Source organism: Acomys minous, assembly GCF_964271855.1.
Source record: "Acomys minous genome assembly, chromosome: 7".
Lineage (NCBI taxonomy): Eukaryota > Metazoa > Chordata > Mammalia > Rodentia > Muridae > Acomys > Acomys minous.
The window spans coordinates 62010081-62023612 of NC_140488.1; positions in this window are offsets into that span (position 1 = coordinate 62010081).

The window sequence follows — 13532 nt, forward strand, 5'->3', positions numbered from 1 at the left end:
TTGTTAAAATATCATGTAAGAAATAGCTTTATTACCTTAAACCAAATATATTGATTCTAAGGAAACTATTTTCTAAGTTGATTCTCTACACATCAAGGTAGCAAGAGACCCTTATCTTTAAGCCTCGAGAGTTAAAGTACCAATCATAAACAATAATATTAGTTGTGTTCATGAAGATTTCTTTTTTTAGTCAAAAGTTACTTTTGTTTGTTGAATCATATTGTGTGATATAGATGCTAAAAATATGTCTCATCTTGTACATGTTTTTTAAATCAAGGTTATTTAACCTAATGCTAGAAAATTATTACAATAATTATTATCTAACAATGTAATGTAGAACTTGAGTCATCTATTAAGAACTATATTTTCAAAATCTTTATGAATGCATGTTTTACAATATGACACTTACAGTCTTCCAATGTGTTCCCTTTGTCTTTGGTGTAGGACTTCTGCTGTAGGGGATCTATAGCTACTGCAAAAGGAAATTTATTTGATGAAGATCAGATGCTACACTTCTCTGTATGTACAAGGATAAACATTTAGAATGTAGATAGGAATTATACTGGATTAGAAAATTGTGGTGTTAAGTTCTCCTCTAGGGAGATAAATGTTGTCATTACTCTTGAAATGATTCTCAATACTGAGATTAAAAAAAAGTTGGATACAACTAACATTGAATATTCATGATGGCATTATGATATATAAACAATGAGTTTCAGGAAGAAAGGATTTAAAGAAACCCAATACTTTCTTATGTCTTCTTGAGGTTGAAACAAGTTAAGTGTAAGGCTGTACAAAGATATGGTATTTAAAAAACCGAAACAGCAAACAAACAAACAAACAAAACAAACAACAAAATCACAACATCAGTCTTATCAAACCATAACATTAGAATTTAGAATTGAAAGTGAAACAAAGAACTTTAAAATACAGTCCTTGGCAGCACAAATATGGATAGTAAACAATACCTATCAGAAAGACTATGAGCAAAAAGAAAAGTCCTCTCAATGAATGCCAGGGGTGCTATCTAGGGAATTACAAATATAGTGTAAGACAAAGATGTGTGATTTGCATAGCAAGTGATCATTAGACAAAAGGATTTTTCTGCTGTATCTAGGTGACGAAAAGCCATTATGTTTTTTTATTATCTTCAGGAACTGAAAGTCTCTTCTTACACATTCAGTGACCAACCATTCTAAGAGTCAGTATGAGCACAGGGTACTATGACTTTGTCCCAAGTTTATGACATGTCTCTGTGTGGCAGGTGAAGGTTTTTCATTTCAAAGTAGTCATTGGACACTAAGCAAATGAACTACATCAGACCTGTGGTGGAGATAAGCATGGCCATGGCTAGTAGATGACTCACTGTTTATCAAAGCCCATTTCAAGTCACCTAAGCAGATTGCTTTGGTTTTGATACCTTCTCTATTTTTGTAGTCTCTGGTGATGCATTATTGTGAAAATATCTCTTACATTAAAAAATATTGGAACTTCCTCACATCCTTAGTTAATAATTCAGTTTTAGGTCACTTAAGACTTAAGTTGTGATCATTTAGTGGGGGAGAAGTTCTCCTTCTGTCACAGGCCTAGGGGAGGGGAATAGAGTGAAAGAAGGAGGGAGGGAGAACAGGAAGATACAACTGAGGGGATAACAATTGAGATTTAATATAAATAAATTATTTAAAAATAAAAAATCTTAAATTGATAGCCTACAGTATACTCAGCCTGTTTTTTACCCTGCGTTTAAGAGAGCAATATAAGAACCAATCTTGCTTGTCATGGATTTCCCATGTAATAAGCTTTATCATCTAAATGGATTTATAATTTGACCTAGCAAACAATGCATATCTTTTTTTATGTTGTGATAATAAATACTGAAAACAAGAAATAGACTGAAAGCACTCTTATAAAACAAATATGTGCCATAATGTATAGATACAGTTTGATTTTTGTTTATAGTACTCTTTTGTATTTGCATCAGTTGGAGTCAGTAAAGATTCATTACTTTTAAAACATTTTTAAATATTTTGTAAAGTTATCACTCATTCCTTCCAAGTTTGATGATTTCTGAGCTTCTCAATAAATACAGAACACAAGCATTTATTAGGGACATACACACACACACACATACATACATATACACACACAGGGACAGACACATGCAAAAGGCAAGATTCAGGCAGGGATATATTCAGACTCATACAACAGACAGAAAGACATAAGGAGAGAGAGGGAGAGTATTCAGATCTGAGCTTGCCCTTGATAAAGTTACTCTGAGGGGAAGTATTTTTTTTTTAATTTCTTTTCCTTAATGTGACACTGACCCATTTTGAGTACTATGGCGATCTTAATGGATTGAAGTCAATGCATTTGTCCACTGTGTTAAATTACCTGGAATAAAGATTAAATATTTTGTGGTGATTTCACAGGTGTCAGTCCATGGTTTCTTGGCCCCATATGCTTGATCAGAACATGACAGTATGTTTAGGATAGAGAGAAGGAAAATGGAAGGAGAAGTAAGATGAAAGGAAAATGTGTGTATAAAGAAACCACCTTCAATGACCTAATATATAAAACTAGTTTCTACCTACTAAAGTTTTCAGCATATCTCAAAGAAGTGCTATCATATTAGTACCAAAATCACTAACACATGAACCTTTCTTTTGGGGAAATACTAAAACCCCAAACCATAACAGTATGATCCTAAACCTCAAAGGCTCATTGCAACTCACAACTAAGATGTTTTTAGTCTGTATCTAAGAGTCCCTAAAGCAAAGGAATCCCATCAATGTACAATAAGTCCAAGTTCCAAATCTTCTTTGAGGTTCAAGGTAAACCACAATGGACAAAAATGGAAAGAAATTCTTTGCCAGAATATTACAAGAATTACCTCTAGCTCAATTCCTGTTAGAATCCTAATTTCTGCAGGAAAACATAGAACCACTGTCTGATTTCTATGAGCAGCTCAGTCTTCTGTGAGCCAACAATATCAACAATTAACTTCAGCTTATAGTCTCTTATGCCTACTCTAACTCACTACTCTACTTTGTCATTGTTTTAGTGTGGGGTGATTCTAAGTGTTTCAAAAAACATATGCTCAGGATTATTAATAGCTCATTTCCCATTTCTCTGGAATGTATTCAATGCTTTACTTTATTGTCACTATTACTATAATATATAACAACATGATAAAACTCTTAAAGAAACTGAGTATATTTGATTCATGGTTTTAGAGAATTGTCAGCACAGTCACTTGGCTTCTTTTTCCTGGGCCCCTAATGAGGCAAACTGTCAATGAAGTAGTGTGTGTCAGAGAGTGACTACCACTTGGTGGCTACAATCCTGAACAAATAAATGTGCTAGGAGAAGAATATGAGATGCCTTTTGTCTTTTCAATGCCTAGTTTTTAATTATCTCTGATAGCTTGGTGCAATGATTTGGGGTATATAAATTGACAATCAGTATGCATCAGGAAACCTTTTCTTTCTATGCAGAATGCTGATATTCAATTACTTACCTGCATATCAACTGCTGTTATGCATCTAAAATAGCTAAAGCAGAAATGAATAAAACTACATCCAAGGCTACACAAAGAAACCCTGTCTCAAAAATAAAATAAAAAAAAAAATAGGATTAACTTATTAGGAGATCTAAGACTGTTCCATGCAATTATTGGTTTAAATGAATGAAAGCTTAGCAAGTTTATAAAATATTTTAATAATACCAATTGGCCCAACTTATATATTTAAAATATTGCAAGAAATGATTTGAAAATATATGATGTTTTAAAAAAAGGGCTGTATCACAAATTATTAATAAGAATTTAAATCTTACCTTCATACATTTGCACTTTCTCTTAGCATAATGCAATTAAGTTAGAAATAAGAAAAATCCATATACATAGAAATAAGAAACACACTTCTTGAGAGTTTATTAGAGAAGAAAAAATTATATGATAAATCACAAAATATTTACAACTCAAAGAAAATAGAAATATGACCTAGGAATGGGCTTGATTCAATTTATATTGTACTTCATACAACTTAAGTTATTATGTTAAAAGTTTAATTGAATAAAAATGGGCCTAAAAAGGAAACAATTACATCTATTTAAAAAAGCAATAAGAAAGCAAAAATTAATGGCAAAGCTGAATAAAATCAAGAGGAAAACAATGAATATGTCTTCAATATCAAACATCAGTTGGAAAATTTTACCAAGATGGATGCAGAAAAGAAATAAAGAAAAAACAAATAATTTATAATGAGAATAAAGAATTAGAAGTAATGCAGCAGAAATTGAAAAGGATACATACAATAGATTGCTATCGAATCTGAAAGTATATGGAATATAATCTCAAAGAAATCTCTTTTTCAACAAGATAAAAAGTAATACTGTAGAGATAGATGGCTTAGTGTTTAAGAGCATTTGCTGCTCTTTTTGCTCTTCTGGAGGACCCAGGTTTGATTCCTAGAATGTACATGGCTGCTCAAAAACATCTCTAACTTCAATTTTAGAATATTTGACATCCTCTTTTCCCTCTATGGACAGTGGATGCATGTGGTGCACAGGCATGCAAGAAGAACACTTACACACAAAGGTAGATTTATTTGAATATGAACAACAAACACATCTGTTCAACATTTCATGTAATATAATATTAGTCATAGAACTTTCAAACCACAATTTTAAATAATAAAGGAAAATACTCTGCTGTCAATTTAGAGTGAGTAGAGCACACATCATGGCTTTTGTAATGAAGCTAGCCTATCTTTATTACATGAATCAAATAAATGCAATGGAGAAAGTTTTAATAAGACAAATAATTAAGTATTTGATAAGATGAAGTTGGGCAACATAAAAGAATGGTGACATATACTAAAACTTGCAAAAATCATAAAACTATATAGAATACACATGATAGTACAATTAATTAATCAATTAATAAATGTATACTATAATGATGCTCAAAAGGAATATAAATGTATTTTACAGTGAAAAATATACAATAAACTGCAACAAAGATACAAATATTTTGGAAAGTGAACCCTTATTACTACAAATTAATAATATAACAACTAATAATAGTATTAATGCCATTCCTTTTAAACTATTTGGTATATATCCCTTTCCTCCATAATTTATTATTAAGCCTTGAAATAACACAGGAACATCTCCACCCCCAAAATTAAGTCTCATACTTATTTAATTCACTAAATACAATTTACCTCCACCTGAATAACCACATAGTTAATTATCAAATCCTCCAAATTAGCAGCTTTTACTTTATTACACATTCTAATTGTATCTCAGTGTTGTCAGGATGCTGGCTCCTTTGTATGACTAATATTTTTATGAAAAAAAACCTCACATATGAACAAATTTCTAAGATTTACTGCCATGTCCCCAAGGATTCATTCCATGTGTTTAAGGCAACATTCTGCTGTGATAGATGACAATATATTAAAATTAAGTATTTCAGTTTCAGTAAGTGGTGCTTTTCTTTTGAACTATTATATCATTTGATTTAACAGGTTTTTATTGCCTGAGTGAGAATTAAATCAGTCATGCAAAACACATATTTTTACTTGTCTTGTATGACAAGGCTTATATCATTTTTTTAAAAGCACATTCTTTCTTCAGATAGGGAAAACTAGAGTTTGTTCTTGAATTTCTTAAAGGACTATATTACAATAATAATACAAAGTGTAACAAGCCAGTTGGGAAATTTAAATTGTGCCAGGAAAGGCATGTATTACAATATTGTAATGTTATGTTATGATTAAAAAAATTATTATGTCCCAACTTTACTTTCAGACCTCAACACTTAAAAAACAAGATTTATCTTTGCTTTATTTGTGTGTCTATGAGTATCTGTTCTGTATATGCTTTAAGTGCAGGTGCCTAGAGTGACCAGAAGAGGGAATCAGGTCTTCTGGAATTGGGGTTACAGGTAGTTTTAAGTCTCACAACATGGGTGCTGGGAACAGATTATGGGTCCTCTGGAACAGTAGTACATGCTGGACCATCTATCTAGAACCTCAATTAATTTTTAATTTAAGTTTAAAGTTTTTAAGAGCTTCATATATGCATAATGTATTGATATCATTTCTCCCCCTTCTCTTCCCTCCAATTCTTCCCATATCACCTCCACTTCTCAAATACACAGGCTCTTATTCTTTAAACATTATTATTAAATATGTATGCATACAAATTTATAAATATAACCTGCCAATTTCGTTTACTGTTGCTCATGAGTGAATGTGTTTAGGGATGACTGCTTGAGATGAAATAACTTATGAGGGATCCTGCCCCCAGGGAAGACTGAGTCTTCCTTTCTAAGCAACCTTTAATTTCTACAGATATTTTAAAGACATTTTAAATATGTGACAGGATTCTACCACTATAGAAAGACCACCATTTTAGATGATTTTTCTGCTTCAAGAGTGATTTTATGCAAATTAAATTTTTATTTATGTTCTCATCATCACCAATAAATTAACACTGTCAGATTATTAAACTTAAATTGAGTTCACTCATTGCCGCATATTGTACTACAAATAATGAGAATGTAACTTAGGTCTGAAAATTTCTTTTAAACTTTGGAATTTATTTGAAGCAACTTCCTCTCCTTGCTTACTCCAGAGGATATTTCATAAAAATAAAGTCTCTAAATCACCCGAATAGATCACATTTGCAATTTCTTCCATTTAGGTGCCTATGTTAACTGCTTTCTGATCCCTGATGCTTAAGCACTAAGATTTACTAGATGAATAAAAATTAGGAAAAACATGTCTCTTTCCCTTGAATTCATTATTGCTTTATTAACTTGAACTAATATTTTCATATGCATATAATACAGACTTGCCTATCAATTTATTCATGAAAATCACCTTTAAAATTGGCAAGCCTATTATTAACTTTCAGAGACTGGGTATATTGTACATAGTTCTGTTCATAATTTTAAAAACCATTGAGAATTAAATGTAATTTTAACTCTTTAACACAATTCCAGGCTTTCAAATGTTAATTATTTACAAAATTTTTGTGTCCACTATCTCATCTCACTTATATTTGTACCATAATTAATGAAGGATAGGAATTCATTTAATTATGTGGAATATGATAAAGTTATATAGACTGCAGAGTAATACTCATAACATTGTAAGGCCTGTTTTTTTGTTACTCATAGAGAAATTCCAAGACACTTACTGTTATATTTGCAGTATTATTCTAGTGACAACCCAAACTTTGTTTAAAATGCAAATAGAGATGGACTCTAGAAAATCAAATAATTAGAAGTGTAGCTATTTACAAATGGACAATAACATGCCAAGTGCATAAGGACGAACAATATATTATAGTTTGATACCAATCACCTAGCTATAATTTACAGTGAATTATAAATTGGAATTCTAAAATTTTTCAGTCTGATCATATAACTGTGGTCTATCACACAACTGGCATTAAATCTCTTATTCTATAGTTGATAGTGAATAGAATTAGAATTGTGCTGGAGAGATGACTCAGCAGTTAATGACACTTGTTGCTCTTCAAGAGGCCTAGATTGAGATTCCCAGAATCCATGTCAAATGGTTTTCAACCTTCAGCCATTCTTGCTCCAGGGTGTCTAATGCCTCTGGCTTATGCTAAAATTTCCACTCAAAAACACACACTACCATGTAGACACACTTTTAAACTTAATTAAAAATAATAAAATAAATATTTTAAAAGTATTGGCAATAACAAATATATAAATCATTGAGGTGTACATACATAAAAACCTTTTAAACATTAGAGATGTAGTTTTTAGTACCATATTTACATAGCACTTAAAAAGTCTTGGGTTCAAATTTCCAAAGGCTATAAAATAACAATTAGACAATAAGTTGTTAATGGAAAGAAAACATTAAAGTAGTATTTTATACAGAATTATTTCCCAACTTTAACTACAGACTACTGCTTGGCCACATTCAGTTTGACTAAGAGAAGTCTTTGTTATGGTTTTAATGAGAGACAGAAAACTACAAAAACAAGTGTAAAGGGACTAGGAATTTAACTTTCTTCCAGCCTTGGTGAGAGATAAAAGGCTGTATATAATACAGCTGTCTTGGTTTACTATCTAATGATTTGTCATCTTTTTGTATTAATTAGAGTATTATTATTATTAATCCTACTCTGTTGTAAAATGTGAATTGGCTTAATTATTTTACTCTGGAATTCTTACTTCTTTGTTTTACTAGCTTATATATCTCGTCGCTTCAATTCTTCGATTGAGGAATTTTAATATACAATTTTTCATTAGTATTTACTTGCAACTCACTTTAGATTTATCTATAGATACCACGATGCAAGTAGCTATGAAAAGGAAGCATTCTTCGAGTTTTACCATAGCCTATTTGAACTCAACCTTAGTGGTAATGGACAATGTCTATAAATAGGAGGGATTTTATTTGTTAGTTGTTGATCTCCATCACCATGTGCCCTTTACAAATATTGTGCTAATAATGGATAAGACTATCAAAATAAGGGATTTGTATATGTAACAATAAGGAATGAAGAAGTGACCACAGGCTGTAAGACTGAGAAAGAACAAGGAAAGAATACATGGGCAGATTTGGAGGGAGGATAGTGAAATGGAAAAATGATGGAGTTATATCTTAATTTTAATTTTTAAAAATATACAGTATTTTGCATATTTCTGGGAACAGAAGAAAAATATATTAACATCTACCCTATTACAGATTTAATCACAGACCTCTAAAGTAAAAATTGAACTAGAATATAAGGAAAATAAACTAGCCAACATAACAAAGTGATAAAACAAGGACAAGTCCCTCTCCCATACTAACTTCTAAGTGTGAAATAATCATTGAAAGTATTTCTTAGAGAGCTAACATTCTCACACTTGTATCCAGTCTCACATAAAAAACTGTTGAATTTCATGAATTAAGCTAAAAGATTTCACATTTGAGAATTCTTGGTTTGCACTGTAATTCCTTGCTAATAAAATGTACTCTACTGGAGAATATATATATATACAACTTTTATATTCCCCTCATGGTAATACTTTCTGAAGTGTACCAGCCACCTCTGACTTCACTTTTTTAGCTCTACTTCACATGGTAGCAGTTAAGTTGTAACAACTATCTGTGTAAATACATGTATTTCTTCCATAGACCTTTTAGCATTCTCAAATAAAATCATAGGTCATTGAAGTCTTGTGAGATACATGTTAATGAATTGCTTTTACTAAGGGCACAACAAAATTAGTTTCACGAAACTGCATGTAGGTACGGATTTATTGACAGAAACTTGAGTGGTGCACAGTATTATTTAAACTCCCTACAATCATATCACCTACACAAAATATTTATCCTATCTTTCACTTTTTAATATTTCCTCTACCAAATCAAAATGAACATTGATGAGAAATATGTCTGAGGAGAACTTACTTGTCAGATTAATGATGTTCAGAAAATGTAGCTGACACTTATTCTAAACTGTTGTCCTTGTGTGAGAAACGACCAAATATACTTTATTCAAAGAAAGAAATGGTACAATAGATGGCATTAGTACCAAATTAATGGAAAGTAAAAAATAACAATTGATCCTAGTTCCGTTTAAATCATTCTTCATCCTCCAGCTGGGTTTAAATTACTCTTTGATGTAATTGATTTGAACATCTTTAAGAGTGTTTGTGTATGAATAGCTGGAGGCTGGAGTAAGAACTCTTATTGTGTTCAGAGTCAATACCAGCAGTGCATCAATAAAGTACAGACACACTTGAATTTTAAAATCTATATTCCAAGCAGAATCGTTAATACATCTGTTCTTCAAATAATAAAAATATAGATCATAATCCCTTAAGTTTTGAACCTAACTAAAATCATTCAATACTTTAAAAATAAACTCTGATGTCATATCCCTCTGACTTTCTCCTTCCAAAACAAAGTAAGATAAAACTTTGTGGCAATTAAAATTTAGTATTTCAAAAATCAACCTAAGACATACTAGTTGTGTCTAAAACCTCTTTAAATCAAAAATAGTTTTTGTAATATTAGTTTGTTTTCAGTAAACTCAATGAACAAAATAAATTCTTACAGGCCTGTGAGATGGCTCAGTGTATAATGGTGCTTCAACTGAAGCTGGATTGTTATAGTTCAACCTCTGGGACTGATATGGTAGAGGCAATTACTGAGTACTCAGACATTTACATTCTCTCTCTCTCTCTCTCTCTCTCTCTCTCTCTCTCTCTCTCTCTCTGTGTGTGTGTGTGTGTGTGTGTGTGTGTGTGTGTGTGTGCATGTGTGTTTGTGTTTGTCTGTTTCTTTCTCTCAATAAATACATTTATAAGTATTAAAAAGAAAAATATGACAGTAGGGTACTTGCTATTAGTCATAACATTCATGAAACAAAGGTAGGCATACCTCTATGATTTCAGAGACAACCTTGTCTACATGAAATTCTATGCCAACTACAGCAACATAGTGAGACCCTATTTCAAAATCAAATATTTTTAAGATATGTCTGAAGAAACAATAATATGCTAACTAATTGGTTCAATAAATTACTATTAATACTTAAATTTTGTGATGTTTTCATTCAATGTAAGATATGTAGCATATAATCTCAAAATGACAATAAATTGGCAGGCTATGTGTTGTAGTTAACCAGAGTTAAACACTGAATTGTGTTTGTTTTATAAAGTGAATTTTGAGTATGAAACCTAATTAAATATTGCATAATTTTACATATTTCTTCTTAAATTATACTATATTCAATGAAATTTTCTTACAATAATCAACATATAAAATAAGAATTACTTATTATGTTATTATGTTTTATGGCATTTCTACTCATCCTCATTAAAAAACAAAAGAATAGGGAGGGATCCAAGATGGCACTCTGCGTTTGATTAGCAGGAAGAACAGAACTGCATGGCAACCTAAAGACCAATCTGTGAGCTACAAAACACCAAAGCTGCTCATTTCCAGGTGAGAAGGATCCACATTGTGTGAGGCACACGTGGGTCTGAGCCCTGGCCACCCAGCTAACCCGCAAAAAATTCCCTGAACATTAGCCGCCATTTTGGCAAGGACTGTGGGTTATCCATGCAGCTTAGGGTTCTCACCATCTGTCTACTGCTTGCTGAATCCAGGACAGGGAACGGCAGATACAATCCATATTAGCTAGCTCCTGAGAAAGAGTTCAGGGGCACACAAACACCTTTGAACTCTAGTCCCTCTCTGCGCCCCAGCTTCTTTCCAGCTTAGACTGGCTGGGTCACAGAGCAGATAAACATAACCCTGCCATGTCGAAAAGGACTGTAGGGCACCTATGCAACTCTGGTCTTGGAAATATATCAGCTCACTGCTCTCCTGCCAGACCGAACTGGAATATATTCAGGGAACCCAGCTGAGTGAGTTGGGTGCAGGCTATAACACCCATTGCCAACTTCCTGAGGAGCCTTCAGGGGAGCTCTAGAAAAGAAATTTAGGATTGGAGCTCTCTTTACTTGCTCCCAAGTTGCCTTTCTAATGCGTAACACAGACAGCAACCTCATTGGAGGAACCTCTAAGCCTGCTAAAACCAGAGACAACCAAATGACTACAGGATAGCACAAGAAGACTAGCAACAAAGCTCAGAGCCATATAACAACACTGGAAAGCAGTGATTTTAACACAGCAAACCCTAGAGATGTGAACACCCATGAAACACAAAGAAAGGACTTTGAATCAGAGGTCTGAGGTGATGAAAATGATAGAAGCTTTGAGAGAGGAAAATAAATCACTCAAACACAGGAAGGAGGAGGGACTGGGCGGAGTAGAAACCGTGGTCCATTTGTAATATATATATATATATATATATATATATATATATATATATATATATATATATATATATATATACAGTGTGTAACTGTGGTCTGCTTGGAAAATGAGAGAATAAATAAATTATAGATAAAAAGATATAAAATGGCTAGTTTATTTTATATATGTGTAATAATATAAATGTATATATAAAATAAAAAATACTTAATTAAAGGCAAGACAAAAAATTTTTTCTCCAGAAAAATATATCAACTCAAAATAGATAGCAGCTGATGAAAGACACATGAAGAAGAGGTTTCTGCCTCTAAACACTAAAAAAAATTCTAGTATGATGAAGTAAGAACTCACATATTGAACACAGCAACCCAATAGGAGAGAAAGAATCCCCAGAACAAGCAAGAAATTTGGACCCATTATTCTTATAGTTAGGATTCCTATAAAAATACTAAGCTAATAGCTGTAGTATATATGCATAGGACATGGTGTAGTGAAACAAAGGGCCTGTGTTTGCTGCTACAGCCTCAGTGCTCTCACATATACTTTGCTTAGTTTGTTCAGAGGGCTATGTTTCCAGGTGTCCTCTATTACCTCTGACTCATAATCTTCCTGCAGGGTCCCCTGAAGAATCCAAAAAGGGAAAGATTTGCTGGAGACCTCCAATTTAGACTCGGTCTCTGCATAATGTCTTGCTGTGCGTCATCTGTTCCCATTGCTGCTAGAAGAAGCCACTCTGGCGATAATGGAGTACAGCATTGATCTATGAGTACAGCAGAATATCATTAGCAATTGTTTCATTAATTTTCTTTTTTAGACCAATAGTGTTTAATTTTACCCTATGTCTCTGGGCTATCTACTCTCTGGTTTTTGGCTACCCAAGCTGTGTCAGGAATGGGTTCCTTCTCCTAGAACAGGCCTTAATGCCAATCAAACATTTGTTGGATACTCTCACAAGTTTCATGCCACCATTGACCTAGCATATTTTGCTGGAAGGACATACTTTTTTTAACATGGACAAGTATAGAAAGTTACAATTAGTAAAAATACAGTGAAAAAACTGGCCATTGGGTGCATGTGCTATCTAGTTTTATGTCAACTTGGTACAAGCTAGAGTTATATGAAAGGAGGGAACCACATTTGAAAAAAAAAATGCCTCAATGAGATCTTGTTCAAATGCATTTTCTTTGTGATTGATGAGGGAGGGTCCAGCCGATTGTGGGTAGTGTATACCTGGGGCTGGTGGTCCTCGGATCAATAAGAAAGGCTGAACAAATCATGAGGAAGAATCCACTAAGCAGCAACCTTCTATGGCCTCTGTATCAGCTCCTGCCCCCAGGTTCCTTCAGTTCCTATCCTGACTTCCTTCAGTGATGGCCTGTTACCTGAAAGTATAAGCTGAAATAAACCTTTTCCTACTCAAGTTGCTTTGGTTGTGGCATTTTATTACAACAATAGTAACCCTAACTAGGACAGTGTCCAACTGGAATCAATATATTTACAACACAATCTCTACACATAAGAGTTAAGGGAAAATCACAGAAGACAGGGCAAAATGAATGTAAACGCCAGGGAATTTGATGTAAGAACTTGTCTTCTAGAAATGACAGAGAGCTTAGAAGGTGGCAACACTGAGAGCAATGCAGACTATGTAAGCCTAGCTTAAAAGGTTTTAGAAGAAACAATATTAGCAACTGCACTAGAGGC